Source organism: Oncorhynchus gorbuscha, linkage group LG06 (assembly GCF_021184085.1).
Source record: "Oncorhynchus gorbuscha isolate QuinsamMale2020 ecotype Even-year linkage group LG06, OgorEven_v1.0, whole genome shotgun sequence".
Lineage (NCBI taxonomy): Eukaryota > Metazoa > Chordata > Actinopteri > Salmoniformes > Salmonidae > Oncorhynchus > Oncorhynchus gorbuscha.
Window position 1 is genome coordinate 21,991,191 of NC_060178.1, and position 20,332 is coordinate 22,011,522.

The window sequence follows — 20,332 nt, forward strand, 5'->3', positions numbered from 1 at the left end:
AATCGGTCGACCTCTAGTGTAATGGCTTGGGGGTAGAAGCTGCTGAGGAGCCTTTTGGTCCTAGACATGGTGCTCCGGTATCGCTTTCCTTGCGGTAGCAGAGAAAACAGTCTATAACTTGGTTGACTGGAGTCTCTGACAGTTTTTTTTTTCCTCTGACAGGATGCTCTCAATGGTGCAGCTTTTGAACATTTTGGAGGATTTGGGGCCCCATGCCAAATCTTTTAAGTCTCCTTAGGGGGAAAAGGTTTTGTTTTGTGCCCTCTTCACAACTTTCTTTGGTATGTTTGGACCATGGTGTCCACATCACCAACAAACTAAAGAACTTGAAACTCCATCGGCTCCACTACAGCCCCGTTGATGTTAATGGGGACCTGTTCAGCCCGCCTTTTCCTGTAGTCCACAATCAACTCCTTTGTCTTGCTCACATTGCGAGAAAGGTTGTTGTCCTGGCACCACACTTCTGACCTCCTCCCTGTAGGCCGTCTCATCATTGTCGCTGATCACACTGATCAGCCTACCACTGTTGTGTCGTCAGCAAACTTAATGATGGTTTTGGAGTAGTGTTTGACCATGCAGTCGTGTGTGAACGGGGAGTACAGGAGGGGACTAAGTACACACCCCTGAGGGGCCCCAGTGTTAAGGACATGTGGCAGACGTATTGAAGCCTACTCTTACCACCTGGGGACGACCTGTCATGAAGTCCAAGATCCAGTTGCAGAGGGAGGTGTTTAGTCCCAGGGTCCTTAGCTTAGTGATGAGCTTCGCGGCCGCTATGGTGTTGAATGCTGAACTGTAGTCAATGAACAGCATTCTCACATAGGTGTTCCATTTGTCCAGATGGGAAAGGGCAGTGTGGAGTGTGTTTGAGATTTCGTAATCTGTTGGGGTGGTATGCGAATTGGAGCGGACCTAGGGTGTCTGGGAGGATGCTGTTGTGAGCCATGACCAGCATTTCAAAGCACTTTATGGCTACCGACGTGAGTGCCACAGGGCGGTATTCATTTAGGCAGTTTACCTTCGCTTCCTTGGGCACAGGGACTATGGTGGTCTGCTTGAAACATGTAGGTATTACAGACTCGGTCAGGGAGAGGTTGAAAATGTCAGTGAAGACACTTGACAGTTGGTCCGAGCATGCTTTGAGTACACATCCTGGTAATCCGTCTGGCCCAGCGGCTTTGAATGTTGACCTATTTAAAGGTTTTGCTCACATCGGTTACCAAGAGCATTATCACACAGCCATCCAGAACATCTGGTGCTCTCGTGCATGCTTCAGTGTTGATTGCCTCGAAGTGAACATAAAAGGCATTTAGCTCGTCTGGTAAGCTTGTGTCACTGGGAAGCTCGCGTCTGAGTTTCCCTTTGTAGTCCGTAATAGTTTTCAAGCCCTGCCAGATCCGATCATCAGAGCCGGTGTAGTAGGATTCAATATTAATCCGGTGTTGATGCGTTGCTTGTTTGATGGTTGCTTGTTTGATGGTTTTCTGAGGGCATAGCGGGATTTCTTATAAGCGTCCAGATTAGTCTCCCACTCCTTGAAAGCTCTAGCCTTGGCTTCTGGTTGGGATATGTATCACTGTGGGGACGACGTCATCAACGCACTTATTGATGAAGCCAATGACTGAGGTGGTGTATTCCTCAATGCCATTGGATGAATCCCAGAACATATTCCAGTCTGTGCTAGCAAAACAGTCCTGTAGTGTAGCATCCGTGTCATCTGACCACTTCCGTGTTGAGCGCGTCACTGGTACTTTCTGCTTTAGTTTTCGCTTGTAAGCAGAAATCAGGAGGATAGAATGGTGGTCAGATTTGCCAAATGGAGGGCGGGGGAGAGCTTTGTATGCATCGCTGTGTGTGGAGTAAAGGTGGTCTAGGATCTAGGATATTAGGCATCGCGCACCAGCTGTTATTGACAAATAGACACACACCCTCACCCCTCGTCTTACCAGAGGTAGCGTCTCTGTTCTGCCGGTGCATGGAAAATCCCGGCAGCTCTTGTTTGTTTCCTCGTTCAGCCACGTCTCGGTGAAATATACGATGTTTTTAATGTCCCGTTGGTAGAATAATCTTAATAATAGTTCATCAATTTGATTTTCTAACGATTGCACGTTAGCAAGTAGAATGGAAGGCATTGGGAGTTTACTCGCTCGCCTCCAACTTCTCAGAAGGATCCCCCAGTCTGCGTCCCCTTTTCCGGCGTCTCCTTTTCCGGCGTCTTTTCTTCATGCAAAAGTATGGATCTGGGCCTGTTCCAGTGAAAGCAGGATATCCTTCTCTTCGGACTCGTTAACCTCTTGCTCCTACCCGACACGCAGGCGTCCCATCTAGACATCTGGAAATGCAAATGCGCTACGCTAAATGCTAATAGTACTAGTTAAAACTCAAATGTTCATTAAAATACACATGCTGGGTATTGAATTAAAGCTACACTCGTTGTGAATCCAGGCAACAAGTCAGATTTTTAAAATGCTTTTCGGCAAAAGCACGAGAAGCTATTATCTGATAGCATGTAACACCCCAAAAGACCCGCAGGGACGTAAACAAAATAATTCACATAGTCGTCGCTACACAAACCGCACAAATAAAATATAAAACATTCATTACCTTTGACCATCTTCTTTGTTGGCACCCCTAGATGTCCCATAATCACTATTGGGTCTTTTTTTTCCGATTTAAATCGGTCCATATATAGCCTAGATATCGATCTATGAAGACTGTGTGATAAACAAAAAAAATAGCGTCTTATAACATAACGTCATTTATTAAAATGAAAAAAGTTGACAAACTTTCACAAAACACTTCTAAATACTTTTGTAATGCAACTTTAGGTATTAGTAAACGTTAATAAGCGATCAAATTGATCACGAGACGAAGTATATTCTTTAGCTGTCCGTCTGGAAATAATGTCCGGGTAAATCTCAACCAAAATAAAAAAATCTCAACCGGAAGAACTGCGCTGCCTTGCGTCTGTTTGACCAAGAAACAAATAGTAGGCAAATGACAAGACTCTAGACAACGTGTGGGAGCTGTAGGTATTGCAACCTCAGCCCCATTAAATGTGGTTCACCTTTATCAATGGGTTCAAGTCGCGCATGGATATATTTTTCCATTTTCAGTGATCAGATTTTCCTGCACTTTTCGATGAAACGCATGTTCTGTTATAGTCACAGCCGTGATTCAACCAGTTTTATAAACGTCTGAGTGTTTTATATCCACACATACTAATCATATGCATATACTATATTCCTGGCATGAGCAGCAGGGCGCTGAAATGTTGCGCGATTTTTAACAGGATGTTCAAAAAAGTAGGGGGTAGGAGTAACCGGTTAAAGGAAGGAATCGCTTTTCTGATGTCCCAAAGTTATTTTCGGTCATAAGAGACGGTAGCAGCAACATGAAGTACACAATCAGTTTAAAAAATAAGTTGCGCAAAACACGTAACAAAATTACACTTGTTTGGGAGAATGTAAAATGTCAGCCATGTTCTTCGGCGTTGTTTGTGACCTGTGGGATTTAATTAGACATTGGCCTCAATGAATGCACTTTTCCACTGAACCCCAGTCTGTCAAGGCATGGAATACAGAACCAGTCTTCTCAACTCCTGATAACCTGCCTGTCTGAGAATCCATCTCTCCTGCCCCTCAGCACTCCAGAGTCCTCTGGAACCCCAGTAAGGGCTCATCACTTCACTCAGCTTGACTGTTTCCTGTACTTTAATTACACGTTGTTAATCCATTAAACATGATGAACATAGTATATTTACCCTGATCTGAGATCAATTATTCCTAACTCCAGGATCGGTGTTTGTATATGTCATCGGTGTTAGCATGTTTCCTTCCACACAACTTGAGGAAAGTCACCCTCGGAAACGCCCAGCCTGGCCCTTGTCTAGGTGAACGGATACGGATAGAATTGTCACTTTTCAGAAATCCTGCCATGGGGACCTCTGCGGGGGGCTACTCCAATATAATAAAATCTATCAGGGGAATGAATTTAATCCCCTGAGCTCTCACCCGCCCCTCCCATCCCTCAATCTCCTCCCTCTCCCGTCTCCTCCCTGGCAGTGATAAATGAGTCAATTATGGGTGGCAGCACCGGCCTTCTGAAGGGGAGCGGATGTGCTGTTATTACCTGTTGTAGCCTGGTAATGTTGCAGTATTAATCATATTCTAATTTCCCAGGCCCTCACTGCTCTCCCCCGCATAAATCTGCTACACACAAACAAGTCAGCAGCATGCCAGCCGGGGTGAAATACAACCCTGGGCTGGGGAGGATGTGTGTTATAGAGGACACGGGGGAGGGGGTTGTGTTAGAGGACACGGGGGAGGGGGGTGTGTTAGAGGACACTGGGGAGGGGAGGTCGATGGCTAGTTCCTTAAAGGAGTGCTGTGTGTGTGCTTGGCTGAGGATTCCTGGGGTCCCATGGTGGGTCATGGTCACATCAGGGTGACTTGGCAAGGACTGATGGAGAAACGGACAAATGGAAGGAAGAAGAGGGAGGAGGGGACTGATTAATAGTGAGAGGGAGGGGACACACAGGGCAATTAGAAGGTGAAGGTGGACAAATGGAGAGAGAGAAGAGATTGGGAGGGAGAAGTGCGCCCCATCCCTGCCCTTCAATGACACCTTGGTCCTGGGAGAGACTGCAGTCAGGTCTGGTCTGGCTGGGAGGCAAGCGCTAAGTGTGAGCTCAACTATTCCTGTTGTGCTCTGAAGCGATGTCCTGTCACCTGCCCAATCCTATCTCTGCTGGCACACATCTATATGCAGGTGTCTGCACTGCCAACTAAACACGGATGTGTGTGTTAGTTAATGTGTGTGTATTTCTGGCTCTGTGTGTCTTTGTGGGCGTGGGAAAACTTTTTGAATTATATTGTATGAACACTTTTGAACAGGGTGTGTATTATATAGATATGAGTATCTGCTCTCTTGTAAATCTTAACCTCTTCCTTACAGCCTGAAGATGGAGTGTGAGAAACTGGCCACAGAGAAGACTGAGATCCAGAGACACTATGTTATGGTGAGACCCTCAAACACAGTCAACAACATACACTCAATCCACTCCACCTTGGGTGGTGTAACAAAATATATAATAATAATAATAATATAATAATATATGCCATTTAGCAGACGCTTTTATCCAAAGCGACTTACAGTCATGTGTGCATACATTCTATGTATGGGTGGTCCCGGGGATCGAACCCACTACCCTGGCGTTACAAGCGCCATGCTCTACCAACTGAGCTACAGAAGGACCATGCTGATGATTCTTGTCTGCAGGAGAAGAGTTGAGATGTATATTGTGTTTCACTGAGCAGGCAGACAGTTCAAGGGCTTTATTGGCATGGGAAACAAACTTGCCAAAGCAAGTGAAGTAGATAATAAACAAAACCAATTAACAGTAAACATTACACTCACAGAAGTTCCAAAAGAATAAAGACATTTCAAATGTCATATGTCTATATACAGTGTTGTAACGATGTACAAAGGGGAAATAAATTAGCATAAATATGGGTTGTATTTACAATTGTATTTACAGGTAGCCCAATCGCTTTGGGCCAGTAACCGAAAGGTTGCTGGATCGAATCCCCAAGCTGACGGGGTAAAAAAAACGTTGTTCTGCCACCGAACATGCAGTTAACCACTGTTCCCTGGTAGGCAGTCATTGTAAATAAGAATTTGTTCTTAACGGACTTGCCTAGTTAAATAAAGGTTACACCCCCCCCCCCCCCCCCCACGTCTATATTTGGCAGTAGCCTCTGTTAGTGATTGCTGTTTAATAGTCTGATGGCCTTGAGATAGAAGCTGTTTCAGTCTCTCGGTCCCTGCTTTGATGCACCTGTACTGACCTCGCCTTCTTGATGATCACGGGGTGAACAGGCAGTGACTCGGGTGGTTGGTGTCCTTGATGGTCTTTTTGACCTTCCTCTGACATCGGGTGGTGTAGGTATCCTGGAGGGGAGATAGTTTGCCCCTGGTGATGCGTGCAGACCTCACCACCCTCTGGAGAGCCTTGCAGTTGTGGGCGGAGCAGTTGTCGTCTGCAAACTTGGTGATTGAGTTGGAGGCGTGCATCGCCACGCATTCATGGCTGAACAGGGAGTACAGGAGGGGGCTGAGCACGCACCCTTGTGGGGCCCCTGTGTTGAGGATCAGCGAATTGGAGGTGTTTTCTAACTTCACATGGGTACGCGCTCAGCCCCCTAGACTCCCTACTCCTTTTTTTTTCTCTCATGACTTTCTTGGGTCTAATTGTGTTGCTGCTCTGTGGGTCTGTTTGTGTTTGTGAACAGAGCCCCAGGACCAGCTTGCTTAGGGGACTCTTCTCCAGGTTCATCTCTTTGTAGGTGATGGTTTTGTTACGGAAGGTTTGTGAATCACTTACTTTTAGGTGGTTGTAGAATTTAACGGCTCTTTTCTGGATTTTGATTGTTAGTGGGTATCGGCCTAATTCTGCTCTGGATGCATTATTTGGTGTTTTACGTTGTACACAGTGAATATTTTTGAAGAATTCTTCATGCGGAGTCTCAATTTGGTGTTTGTCCCATTTTTGTGAATTATTGGTTGGTGAGCGGACCCCAGATCTCACAACTATAAAGGGCAATATGAGTTCTATAACTGATTCAAGTATATATATTTTTTTTAGCCAGGTCCTAATTGGTATGTTCCTTTTGATGGCATAGAAGGACCTTCTTGCCTTGTCTCCCGTCTCATTCACAGCTTTGGTAGTTACCTGTGGCACTAATGTTTAGGCTGGGGTATGTATTGTTTTTTGTGTGCTCTAGGGCATTTGTGTCTAGATGGAATTTGTGGTCCTGGCAACTGGACCTTTTTTGGAACTGTCTCGGGTTAGTGTGTGTGTGTGTGTGTGTGTGTGTTGACTACACCACTGATGCCAGCATCTGGCAAGGGACTAAACATCACACCCACTGGAAACCACATGGACCACACGTGTTGTCTCCAGCCCAAATATGGGTAATCCTCCACATTCCCTTAGAGCAGGCGGTGTTCAGACGAGGCGTGATCAGAGAGCCCCCTAACCGCAGCTGACTGTGTGGTGCCAGGCCCCACTGTTGCAAAAGGAGCTATGTGGTAGCCTGGCACAGCCCTGGCACTCTACCCATTTCTCGCTTTTTTTTGGGCTCTGAATTTTGGAGTCTGCAAGTTACCTAGCAACAGCTCTGAATCTTGGCACAGCGGCAGAACAAACAGCCATATATATATTATTATTTCTTCCACCTAGCTGACAAACCACTCACTACTTACTCCTCAATCAACCCTGACATGTCAGAATGTCACAAGGGACGTCTGTTTTTAAAATGAATTGAGCTCTGCCCGATGATGATTTTCCATCCTTGTTCTGAACCGATTGATTGACACACCATCTCTGGGCTCACATGCCAGGTTGGCATAGCTTGGAGCTGAGGGCACAAAATAAATGAAACAAAATTACTCGCCCATTCATCTAGCCTTGAAAGGTGTATTTTCTTTTTAGATCTACATATATGCAAATGTATAACCATCGATTTACGTCTAATTTTTACAGTATTACGAGATGTCCTACGGCCTTAATATTGAAATGCACAAACAGGTGAGTACAACAGCCTTCCATTGTCATCTCTGCCCCTCTCCCTCCCTCCCTTTCTAGTCAATCTGGGTCTAGAGGAGTTATGTATGCTATGCTGCTGGGAGAATCTAGTGAACTGGCCTCCAGCACAAAATGCTAATCCGCCAAGGGTGGACCCATGACACTGTGCTGCTGTTGCATTAATAGGATCTGCAAACAGAATTCTTATTTCTAGACAGACAAGAGGAGAGATGTGCCCTTCCTAAAGCAGCTGGAGCATCCTCTTTACTCCCTTCAAACATTATCTCTCTTACCGCTGCTGACTTTACCCTCTTCCTTCTCTCCCTCTTTCTCTAACTTTCTCCTCCTTTGGATCTCTCTCTAACCCTCTCCTCTCTAACCCTCTCTCCTCTCTAACCCTCTCTCCTCTCTCACTGCTTCCTCTCTCACTGCTTCCTCTCTCACTGCTTCCTCTCTCACTGCTTCCTCTCTCACTGCTTCCTCTCTCACTGCCTCCTCTCCCATTGCCTCCTTCTCTCTCCTCTCACTGCCTCCTTCTCTCTCTCCTCTCACTGCCTCCTTCTCTCTCTCCTCTCACTGCCTCCTTCTCTCTCTCCTCTCACTGCCTCCTTCTCTCTCTCCTCTCACTGCCTCCTTCTCTCTCTCCTCTCACTGCCTCCTTCTCTCTCACTGCCTCTCACTGCCTCCTTCTCTCTCTCCTCTCACTGCCTCCTTCTCTCTCTCCTCTCACTGCCTCCTTCTCTCTCTCCTCTCACTGCCTCCTTCTCTCTCTCCTCTCACTGCCTCCTTCTCTCTCTCACTCTCTCACTGCCTCCTCTCTCCTCTCTCACTGCCTCCTCTCTCACTGCCTCCTTCTCTCTCTCCTCTCACTGCCTCCTCTCTCCTCTCTCACTGCCTCCTCTCTCCTCTCTCACTGCCTCCTCTCTCCTCTCTCACTGCCTCCTCTCTCCTCTCTCACTGCCTCCTCTCTCCTCTCTCACTGCCTCCTCTCTCCTCTCTCACTGCCTCCTCTCTCCTCTCTCCTCTCTCACTGCTTCCTCTCTCCTCTCTCACTGCCTCCTCCCTCCTCTCTCACTGCCTCCTCCCTCCTCTCTCACTGCCTCCTCTCTCACTGCGTCCTCCTCTCTCCTTCTCTGCCCATCTCTGTTAGTCTTTTCCTCCCTCCCTCCTGCAGGTATACAGTCCATGCTGCTGAATTTCACTTTAAATCAGGTCACTGCCTTCGGAGCGTCTGCTCTCTTCCTTCGTTTCGCCATCTCAATCGCTCTGATTTTGACAAGCCACACAAATCACCCTTCTTCCTTCTCTTTCTTTCTCTCTAGCTCTTCCTTCTCCTTATGCATCCTGCCTCATTGGCTGTCAATTCCTCAAGTGCACAAGAGCCTCCCTTTCATTTCACTCTCCCATTTTGTTCTCCCCTCTTTATCCTCTTTCTCTTGCTCTCATTTTCATTCTCTCCCTCCCACCATGCTGCCCTTCTCTCCAATCTCCCTGGCTCCCTTTCTCCTGAAGATGACATTCAGTAGTCGGCGTTCTCTAACAAGAAATCATTGTGTTTCCCTGGGGAGGGAGCTGATGGATTTATGGAGAAGAGTGCTGAAGGGTGGGCTCTGCCTGTCTGCAGAATAGAGGGAAGCGGATGGGGGGGGGGGGGCAAGAAGGAGAGGAAGAAGAGTGTGAAGGAGGTTGTGGGTGGGAGTTCACCACAACATCAATAAATCACTTAGTAGAGAATGGTGTGGGGCTGTGTGGCCGGCCGGAGCGAGAGGAGAGAGGAGAGGCTAGCTGTCAGCAAGACTAATGACCCCCAGTCATAATGATGTTGTCATCATGATCTCTGCATGAATATCATTACTGGTCTTAACAGGTTTGCTGGGGGCCACCGCTAAGTTAATGAGGAGAGGGAGGGAGTGCTGTGTGGATCAGAGAGGCAAACGCCCATGGCTAAGCCCACTGACCCCCAGCAGGTAGGCACACACACACAGATGCTGGCCATGAATATTTTAGCTGGCTTCCCTGGCAGTGTTTGGATTTGCATGGACCAGATGTGTGGAGCTGAAATATTTACCACACTCGCCCTCGCAGCCAGCCCTGCTAAGGTTTTGGGGTGTGTTTTGCTTTGATGAGCACACACAAAAACACTGTGTCCTCCCTCACACACTCTCCCTCTCTTTTTCTGCAGACGGAGATCGCCAAGCGCCTGAATGTGATCTGTGCCCAACTCATCCCTTTCCTGTCACAGGAGGTGACACACACATACACACGGTCATGCATATTAACACATCAGTAACACGTTCAATATCTCTCTGACATCCACACACAGACTGGTGCACATGCTCCTCGTAACAAAGAAGTCCCAGTATAACATTCAGACGTACAGTACCACCAGGAAGCAGACACATACATTAACACAGATGCTGTGACACAGAGTAAAAACACGAATATAAGTCCTATGATGATAGCGATTGCCCATTCACTGCTTATCACTTAGTAACCATTTATTCTCATGACTTTAAAATTATTTCATTATTAAAATAATTATTTCATTTCAAGTCATCGTCTAATCTCTATAGAGCTGGTGCCTATGCTTTCTGACAAAATCACTATTTTAGTAGTTCTTCAGCCAGCTGTGCAGGCTGACTGTCATAGTGTCTTTCCTGCTCATCAACTTGGATAGAGTCAAGGATATGTTTAGCCTTATTCTAACACTGTTAACATGCACATTTCTCAGCTTGATGTATTTCGCATTTTCAAGGGCTGAGACAAAGACTCTAAGAGCTGTGCAACACACAGCATATTTTGGTTTCCCTTACAATACATTTGACAGTCCTGTAACAAGTCATTTTTACAGAGTAAAATGTAAAAGAGAATGGTATCAACCTACAAGCCATGTGGTCAAAGTATTAAAATTAAACACTGATAAATAGGCATAACATTAGCTCATTACACTATTGTTGTTCTATATTAAATCAACCTCTTCACCCTCATCATTCAGTTAGGCCTCATTTAAATTTAATAGTGAAGTAACTTGCACAATTATCGCCCATTCCATCTACAGTGGGGCAAAAAAGTATTTAGTCAGCCACCAATTGTGCAAATTCTCCCACTTAAAAAGATGAGAGGCCTGTAATTTTCGTCATAGGTACACTTCAACTATGACAGACAAAATGAGAAAAAAAAATCCAGAAAATCACATTGTAGGATTTTTTAAATGAATTTATTTGCAAATTATGGTGGAAAATAAGTATTTGGTCACCTACAAACAAGCAAGATTTCTGGCTCTCACAGACCTGTAACTTCTTCTTTAAGAGGCTCCTCTGTCCTCCACTCGTTACCTTTATTAATGGCACCTGTTTGAACTTGTTATCAGTATAAAAGACACCTGTCCACAGCTTCAAACAGTCACACTCCAAACTCCACTATGGCCAAGACCAAAGAGCTGTCAAAGGACACCAGAAACAAAATTGTAGACCTGCACCAGGCTGGGAAGAATGAATCTGCAATAGGTAAGCAGCTTGGTTTGAAGAAATCAACTGTGGGAGCAATTATTAGGAAATGGAAGACATACAAGACCATTGATAATCTCCCTCGATCTGGGGCTCCACGCAAGATCTCACCCTGTGGGGTCAAAATGATCACAAGAAGGGTGAGCAAAAATCCCAGAACCACACGGGGGGACCTCGTGAATGACCTGCAGAGAGCTGGGACCAAATTAACAAAGCCTACCATCAGTAACACACTACGCCGCCAGGGACTCAAATCCTGCAGTACCGGACGTGTCCCCCTGCTTAAGCCAGTACGTGTCCAGGCCCGTCTGAAGTTTGCTAGAGAGCATTTGGATGATCCAGAAGAAGGTTGGGAGAATGTCATATGGTCAGATGAAACCAAAATATAACTTTTTGGTAAAAACCCAACTCGTTGTGTTTGGAGGACAAAGAATGCTGAGTTGCATCCAAAGAACACCATACCTACTGTGAAGCATGGGGGTGGAAACAACATGCTTTGGGGCTGTTTGTCTGCAAAGGGACCAGGACGACTGATCCATGTAAAGGAAAGAATGAATGGGGCCATGTATCGTGAAATTTTGAGTGAGAACCTCCTTCCATCAGCAAGGGCATTGAAGATGAAACGTGGCTGGGTCTTTCAGCATGACAATGATCCCAAACACGCAATGAAGGAGTGGCTTCGTAAGAAGCATTTCAAGGTCCTGGAGTGGCCTAGCCAGTCTCCAGATCTCAACCTCATAGAAAATCTTTGGAGGGAGTTGAAAGTCCGTGTTGCCCAGCAACAGCCCCAAAACATCACTGCTCCAGAGGAGATCTGCATGGAGGAATGGGCCAAAATGCCAGCAACAGTGTGTGAACCTTGTGAAGACTTATAGAAAACGTTTGACCTCTGTAAATGCCAACAAAGGGTATTTAGTATTGAGATAAACCTTTGTTATTGACCAAATACTTATTTTCCACCATAATTTGCAAATAAATTCATTAAAAATCCTATGTGATTTTCTGGATGATTTTTTTTCCCTTCTCATTTTGTCTGTCATAGTTGAAGTGTACCTATGATGATAATTACAGGCCTCTCATATTTTTAAGTGGGAGAACTTGCACAATTTGTGGCTCACTAAATACTTTTTTGCCCCACTATTTGTCATTCATTCAGTGGGCTGGGATCGTTTGCGTCGCTGGATAGTCAAGCATTATTCTAAAGGCCCACTGCAACATGTAGCACATGTTTGTTTCCCTTACAATAGATGTTATTAGTAATAAAGTTTTAGTAAATAAAACAGTCCCATAACAGCTTCTTTTTACGAAGTAAAACGTAAAAGAGAATAGTATCAACCCACAAGACGTGTGAGCAAATTATTTGCCGCTGATAAAATAGGCACAACAAACTTCTCATTACAGTATTGTCTTTCTAAATTAAATCAGCCTCTTCACCCTCCTTATCATTCAGTTAGGCTTCATTTAAAAATAAATTGTAGGGTAAGGTGCACAATTATTTCCCGTTCATCCATTTTCATTCATTCATTCATTCAGTGAGGCGAGAGAGAGGGACCCATTAGCGCCTGGCTGGGTACTAAGAATCTACAGTTAATAATAGGTGTGGGGGGAAAAAAGTAAAAAGACTGATTTCAAAATTCTGACAAATGAGCAGTGTAAAAAACAAATATTTAGTTAGTCAGGGAAGGAGCTAGCTAGGGAAGGAGGCAAATTTTGTTTTTGGGGCTGTTTTTTCATTTATTTACAAAATCAAATGTTGGTGGGTGTTGGCCTATGGTGGTTTTAGTGTTAACCGGTTCACATGCTTTTAAAATAATGGTTCTATTCCAGGAACAGTATTGATCAATTTTGTTTTTGGTTTGGGTTCTGTTCCTAAAATAATTGTTATTTTCCAGTTTTCTGTTCTGTTCCCTGAACCAGTTCCAACCCTTGCTACATATACCACATTTTTGTATTGAATGTATTTACATTTAGTTAAAATGCAGACTTAAGTTTCTCCTCTCCCCATCTCACTGTTACCTTGGCTTGTCCCACAGCACCAACAACAGGTGGTCCAGGCCATGGAGCGCGCCAAGCAGGTGACTATGGGGGAGTTAAATGCATCGATAGGGGTACGTGGACTCCCTCCTCTACCTCATACAGTGTTTAACTCATCCTCTCATACATCTTTATTTCAGTTATTTTGTTTGTGCTTTCTGTGGGTAGCCAATTCCCCCTCCTCCCAGCATGCACACACAGGTTCACAAACACGCACACACAGACAGACAAATTGGTCACTTAGCCTGTTCCAGTCAGACCTGCACTGAGATGAGTGTTAGGAAATGGAGAGGGAGAAGAGAGAGGGATGAAAGATGACACTGTTTGTGTGTGCACAATGCTACTGCTGTGTGCCAAGAAACAACCCAATGGCCTCACCAAACCAGAGGACTTTCAAATTGCACATTGCATTGATTTTTACAGCCTGAGAAAAATATTTTAGTGTTATGTGAAGAAATATAATTATTTGAGAGAATCTGATTTTCTTGGCTTTTTTCACATCTTTTTAACAATCATGCACTCCATGGATTGATTTTGTGGCAGTCTTCTCTCTCCTAGGGAGACTCTCCTTCCCTTCACTCTCCCTCCATCTTGGATAGCAGCATGCATGGGCTCCTGCATCACTGGAGACAGACCTCTTTCTGTATACCTCTCCCCCTTCAGCCCCTGTACAGCCCCCATCCAGCCCAGCTCTAACCCTGCATTGTCTTCTCTCTCTCCTTCTTTCAGCAACAGCTGCAGGCGCAGCACCTCTCCCAGCACGTGGCCCAGGGTTTGCAGGGTCTGCACAGTATGCAAATGGGGCCCCATCCTGGGGGCCTCCCTCACCCTGGCCTGGCACTGGGCGGAGGGTCCAGCCTCTTGGCTCTGTCTGGGGCCCTGGGGGCCCAGCTGGCTGCCAAGGAGGGCCACGAGAGGGCCCACCTGGAGGCTGCCGCTGCTGCAGCTGCCGCAGAGCACCACAGAGGTATGGGCTTGGACAGGGACAGGAAGGGGAGCAAGATAGAGAAGGACGGGACTGGTAGGGATGGATTAGACTGAAACAAATGAGATGTGTAGGGTTTAGTCTAGGCTGGGGCTTGGCTAGATTGTTGGAGCTGATTGGGTTGGGCTAATAATGTGTGAATAGACATTTCAAGAAATTACCACGTGTGAGAATGGTGATAGTCATGTTGTATTGTGTTTGCTCTGTTTTGGCTGGCTGCGGGGACGCGGGGCGATGCTGCCCATCATGGACGTAGACCGTGAAGCGGGACCGGTGAGAACGCTGCAATATAGTACACTTCACCTCGATCCTCAATCTCCCACAGACACTGAGCCCTGATTTCTTTTCTCTTTTTTTTCTTCCCCCATCACATTTATCCCGGGTGGTTATGAGGTTGACTTGGTTTATACAGTTCCTCTCGTCTCATCACCTTCTCTTCCTTCTCCCTCCCTCAGAGCTCTATGTCCAACGGGGATAAGGGCCGTACAGCAGACTACCTCAGCAACGGGAAGAAGAGGAGGGCAGACGAGAAGGAGTTCATGACGGACTATGTTAGTATGCTGCATCGCTGAAAAGTTGTTTAGCAATATGTGTGCGTTTGTTACATTAATTCAGTAATTAGGTGCGTGTGTGTACGTGCACATTTTTAAACTAATATCCCACATTTTGATTGCAGGGCAGCGATGCGGATAAGAGTGATGATAATTTGGTGGTGGATGAGGTGAGTTGGCCTGTCTTTGCATCTCGGTTCAAATCCCCTAAATCACTCTGATAATTTACTGATTCAGATTGATGAGAGAAACACTGCCCCCCCCCCCCCCCCAGGACCCCTCGTCCCCCCGCAGTGTCCACTCCTACTCCTCTCGAGAAAACGGCCTGGACAAGTTGCCCCCGTCTCGTAAAGACGCCCCTCCCCAGGCCAGCCCTGCGTCCCTGGCCTCCTCCAGCAGCCAAGCCTCCCCCCTCCCGCAGCAAGGACCGGGAGCCATCGGTATGCTCCGCATCAGTCCATTACATGCCTTTTATTGTGAGACAAACGCACAGCTTCATACAGTTATGCCCCGGGGTAAGATGAGTGCTTGTATGTATGGTGAGGCATGCTCAGCCCACACACTTAGTTCCAGCGATGGTCCTTCCATTCAGCCTCAACTCTGTGTCAAGGACGCTCACATCCCATGTGACCCTAGCCTTACTGAGCCTTAGTGAATTACTGCATTTCTACATGACCTCTCTACAGCATAGATTCTAGATACATAGAACAGCAGTGATACAGAAGCCATCTGTTAAATATTCCATTCCAAGTGGTTTCTCCATGTTGGTTGTCCTTCATGTAACTCCACAGCATTAGCACCTAGTGTCTCTCTGAGAACTGTGGTGTGATGGAAGGATATCTCACATTCACGTCACACGATCTCTTCTCTCACACCCTCTCGTTCTCTTTCACACTTTTCAATCTTTACCTCCCTCCTCCTCTCCCCATCTCGCTCTCTCTACTTCCTTCCACCTCTCCCCCATCTCTCTCTCTCGCTCTGCCTCTCTGTGTCTCGCTCTCTCTGTGTGTCTGTCTCAGAGGGAGAAGTCCAGTACCCCAGGTATGAAGCCAGGCACCCCCCACGGTTCCCAGGACTCCTCCACCCCTGGCCCCAGTGCACCCCCACAGTTCCGGCCCGTCCCTGGCAAACCTGGCGTTGACCCTCTGGGTAAAACCAAGAACATCATGGATCACATGTGTACTGAAGTTTTCACTAGGTTTTTTAATATCAGCCTTGATCATTGATTATCAGATTTTGACTGAAGCAGCCTACAGTTTCCATCTGCATTCAGTATTTGAGTCCATGCATTAATCAAAATGGTAAGCCTTGTTCCAACCATTTGAGCTATACAAAATGCCCCTGACATGGGTTACATGATGTGTTTGTGAGAGATGTGCAGTTGTGTGGATTTTCAGCTGGGAGTTTAAGAGAGGACTCTGGCACTTTCATAATTATGCTGTGTCAATCTCCCCTCCCAGCAGCTCCCATTCAGTAGTCAAGTGGCTCCACACTGCTGTGTGGCAGACCAGCCAGCAGAGTGCAGTAGTGCGCTTGTGATGTTCTTGCTTCTGTGGCAGAGAGCTATGCGTTTGAGCCTGTTTGATGTGGAACCCTACATAGAGGATCAGAGCTGGCTCCCAGGCTGGCTGTTTACACAAGGTCTCTTGTCTTCTCTATCAGTGTTAACTCTATCAGCCACACTAATGGGAATGGTAATCATGTCCTTTCCCAAAGCAATACAAACTTCTCTTTGTGTCTCCATCTCTGTATTCATAGTTCTAAGGTAAACATCAGCTACTGGTCTCTGTTGGATTCTAGCTTTTCCATTTTTTTTGTTGCTTTTGTTGCTTTTCTCTCCAATTTCGTGGTATCCAATTGGAAGTTAGTCTCGTCTCTGCAACTCCCGTATGGACTCGGGAGAGGCGATGGTCAAGAGCCATGTGTCCTGCGAAACACGACCCAACCAAGCCACACTGCTTCTTGACACAATGCCCGCGGAACCTGGCCAGCCACACCAATGTGTCGGAGGAAACACCGTACACCTGGTGGCCCGCCACAGGAGTCGCTAGAGCACGATGGGACAAGGACATCCCTGCTGGCCAAACCCTCCCCTATCCCAGACGACGCTAGGCAAATTGTGCGCCGCCCCATGGGTCTCCCGGTCGCGGTTGGCTGTGACAGAGCCTGGACTCGAAACAGGATCTCTAGTGGCACAGCTAGTACTGCGATAAAGTGCCTTAGACGACTGAGCCACTCGGGAGGCCCGGATTCTTTTGAAGGTTAATTTGCTTTATCGATTCTTAATCTTTTAAATCATTTTACATTTTCTTTTGCCTTTTTTCTCCCCAATTTGGTGGTATCCAATTGGTAGTTACAGCCTTGTCTCATCGCTGCAACTCCACAATGTGCTCGGGAGAGGCGAAGGTGGAGTCATGCGTCCTCCGAAACATGACCCACCTAACCGCTCTTCCTAACACCCACCAGCTTAAACTGGATGCCAGCCGCACCAATGTGTCGGAAACACCGTTCAACTGACGGGCGAAGTCCGCCTGCAGTCACCCAGCCCGCCACAAGGAACCGCTACAGCCCGCCACAAGGAGACCCCCCCCCCCCCCCCCCCCCCGGAGATCGAACCCGGGTCTGTAGTGACACCTCTAGCACTGCGATGCAGTGCCTTAGATGACTGCGCCACTCGGGAGGACCCCGATTCTTAATCTTATCTCCTCTCTCCCCTTTTCTCCTCTCCCCATCAGCTCTGGGTCTGAGGAACCCTCTGGCGGTGCAGGGAGCGTATCCCCCCGGGGCATTTAGCCTGCCCCCTCCAGGAGTGAACGGGGAGCTGGCGGGGGCAGCGGCAGCCTATGGGGCGGGGCTCCATCTGGTCTCCCCCCAGATGAACGGCTCTGCAGCCGCCGCAGCTGCAGCCGGATATGGACGATCACCAGTGGTGAGAGAGGGATGGGGTAGTGATGGAGGGAAGGTAAACAGAAAGAGAGCGAGAGGGAAATGAGATGGATGTATATCTATCTCTCTATCTATATCTCTCTCTCTCTATATATATATATATATATATATCATACGCACATACAAAGTCGGAAGTTTACGTACACCTTAGCCAAGTACATTTAACTCAGTTTTTAATCCTAGTAAAAATTCCCTGTCTTAGGTCAGTTAGGATCACCACTTTATTTTAAGAATGAAATGTCAGAATAATAGTAGAGATTTATCTTAGCCTTTATTTCTTTCATCACATTCCCAGTGGGTCAGATACACTCAATTAGTATTTGGTAGCATTGTTTAACTTGGTCAAATGTTTCGGGTAGCCTTCCACAAGCTTCCCACGACAAGTTGGGTGAATTTTGGCCCATTCCTTCTGACAGAGCTGGTGTGACGTGAGTCAGGTTTGTAGTTCTACTTTCAGTTCTACCGACAAATTTCTATAGGGCTGAGGTCAGTTCCTTGTAATGGCCACTCCAATACCTTAACTTTGTTGTCCTTAAGCCATTTTGCTTGGGGTCGTTGTCCATTTGGAAGACCTATTTGCGACCAAGCTTGAACTTCCTGACTAATGTCTTGAGATGTTGCTTCAATATATCCACATAATTTTCCTACCTCATGATGCCATCTATTTTGTGAAGTGCACCAGTTCCTCCTGCAGCAAAGCACCCCCACAACATGATGCTGCCACCCCCGTGCTTCACGGTTGGGATGGCGTTCTTCAGCTTGCAATCATCCCCCGTTTTCCTCCATACATAACGATGGTCATTATGGCCAAACAGTTCTATTTTTGTTTCATCAGACCAGAGGACATTTCTCCAAAGTATGATGTCCCCATGTGCAGTTGCAAACCGTAGTCCGGCCTTTTTATGGCGGTTTTGAAGCAGTGGCTTCTTTTTTGCCGAGTGGTCTTTCAGGTTATGTCGATATAGGACTTGTTTTACTGTGGATATAGATACTTCTGTACCCGTTTCCTCCAGCATCTTCACATGGTCCTTTGCTGTTCTGGGCTTGATTTGCACTTTTCGCACCAAAGTACGTTCATCTCTAGGAGACGGAACCTGTCTACTTGCTGAGCGGGGTGACGGTTGCATGGTCCCATGGTGTTTATACTTGCATACTATTGTTTGTAGAGATGAACGTGGTACCTTCAGGTGTTTGGAGATTGATAGCAAGGATGAACCAGACTTTTTTTTTCTGAGGTCTTAACTGATTTCTTTTGACTTCCCCATGATGCCAAGCAAAGAGGCACTGAGTTTGTAGGTAGGCCTTGAAATGCATCCACAGGTACACCTCCAATTCAAATCAAATCAAATCAAATTTTATTTGTCACATACACATGGTTAGCAGATGTTAATGCGAGTGTAACGAAATGCTTGTGCTTCTAGTTCCGACAATGCAGTGATAACCAACAAGTAATCTAACTAACAATTCCAAAACTACTGTCTTATACACAGTGTAAGGGGATAAGGAACATGTACATAAGGATATATGAATGAGTGATGGTACAGAGCAGCATACAGTAGATGGTATCGAGTACAGTATATACATATGAGATGAGTGTGTAGACAAAGTAAACAAAGTGGCATAGTTAATTGACTCCAATGATGTCAATTAGCCTATCAGAAGCTTCTCAAGCCATAACATAATTTTCTGGAGTTGTCCAAGCTGTTTAAAGGCACAGTCAACTTAGTGTATGTAAACTTCTGACCCAGTGGAATTGTGATACAGTGAATTATAAGTGAAATAATCTGTAAATAATTGTTGGAAAAATTACTTGTGTCATGCAACAAAGTTGATGTCCTAACTGACTTGTCAAAACTATAGTTGGTTAAACAAGAAATTTGTGAAGTGGTTGAAAAGCGAGTTTTTTGACTCCAACCGAAGTGTATGTAAACTTCCGACTTCAACTGTGTCTGTGTTCATGCACTTGCACACTGAGTAGGCTTTTATTGAAAATGAAATGATATGACCTCATAAACCAGTTATATCTCTTTGTGGTATGGACTGATTATTCACTGTGGGGAAACGGTCCATTTCTAGTATGTGGTTGTAACTGCAGTTGTAACCGCTCTGTCAGATGCCTGAGCTAACATGTTGTCCGTGTCCTCCAGGTGGGCTATGAGTCTCCCCACCCCCACATGAGGGTACCAGGGTTACCAGCCAGCCTGCAGTCCACTGCCTCGGGGAAACCGTGAGTACTGTTCTCTCTGCCGCTGCTACCACAGCCACTTATACGGTCATCACACCCTCTAATTCTCTGACCACAGCACAATTTTACTGTTATGTCTTCATACTCGTTTGTTGCTATTGTAGGCTTTTATTGTCTTGAGGGTAACCTCAAGCTTCAGCTTTGTTGAAGGCCCAGTGCAGTCAAAAAACTGCACACATTTTCCTGTGTTTTTATATATATTTTCACACGGAGGTTGGAATCATCAGTGGTGTGGACTCAGATGCATGACTTGGACTCTTTTCTGACTCCAATTGCAAATTTGACTTGAGACTCGACTTGATAGCAAATAATGACTTGACTTGGAGCCTCAAGACTATGCTTTGACTTGAGACTGTTGATTTGAAATGATCTGGGCAGGTTTTGTAAAGTTTTGTCACTCATTTTGTGGCACGGTGTCTGATTACTCTCCATGCAGCCAGAGACAGTAGCTGTTGCATCGACTTGCAACAGAAGTGA

At 46.1% G+C, this 20,332-nt stretch overlaps 1 pseudogene; it reads left to right on the forward strand.

Moving 5' to 3' along the window:
- Nucleotides 1-20,332, forward strand: part of LOC124037685 — a 49,464-nt pseudogene that overhangs the window by 19,791 nt on the left and 9,341 nt on the right.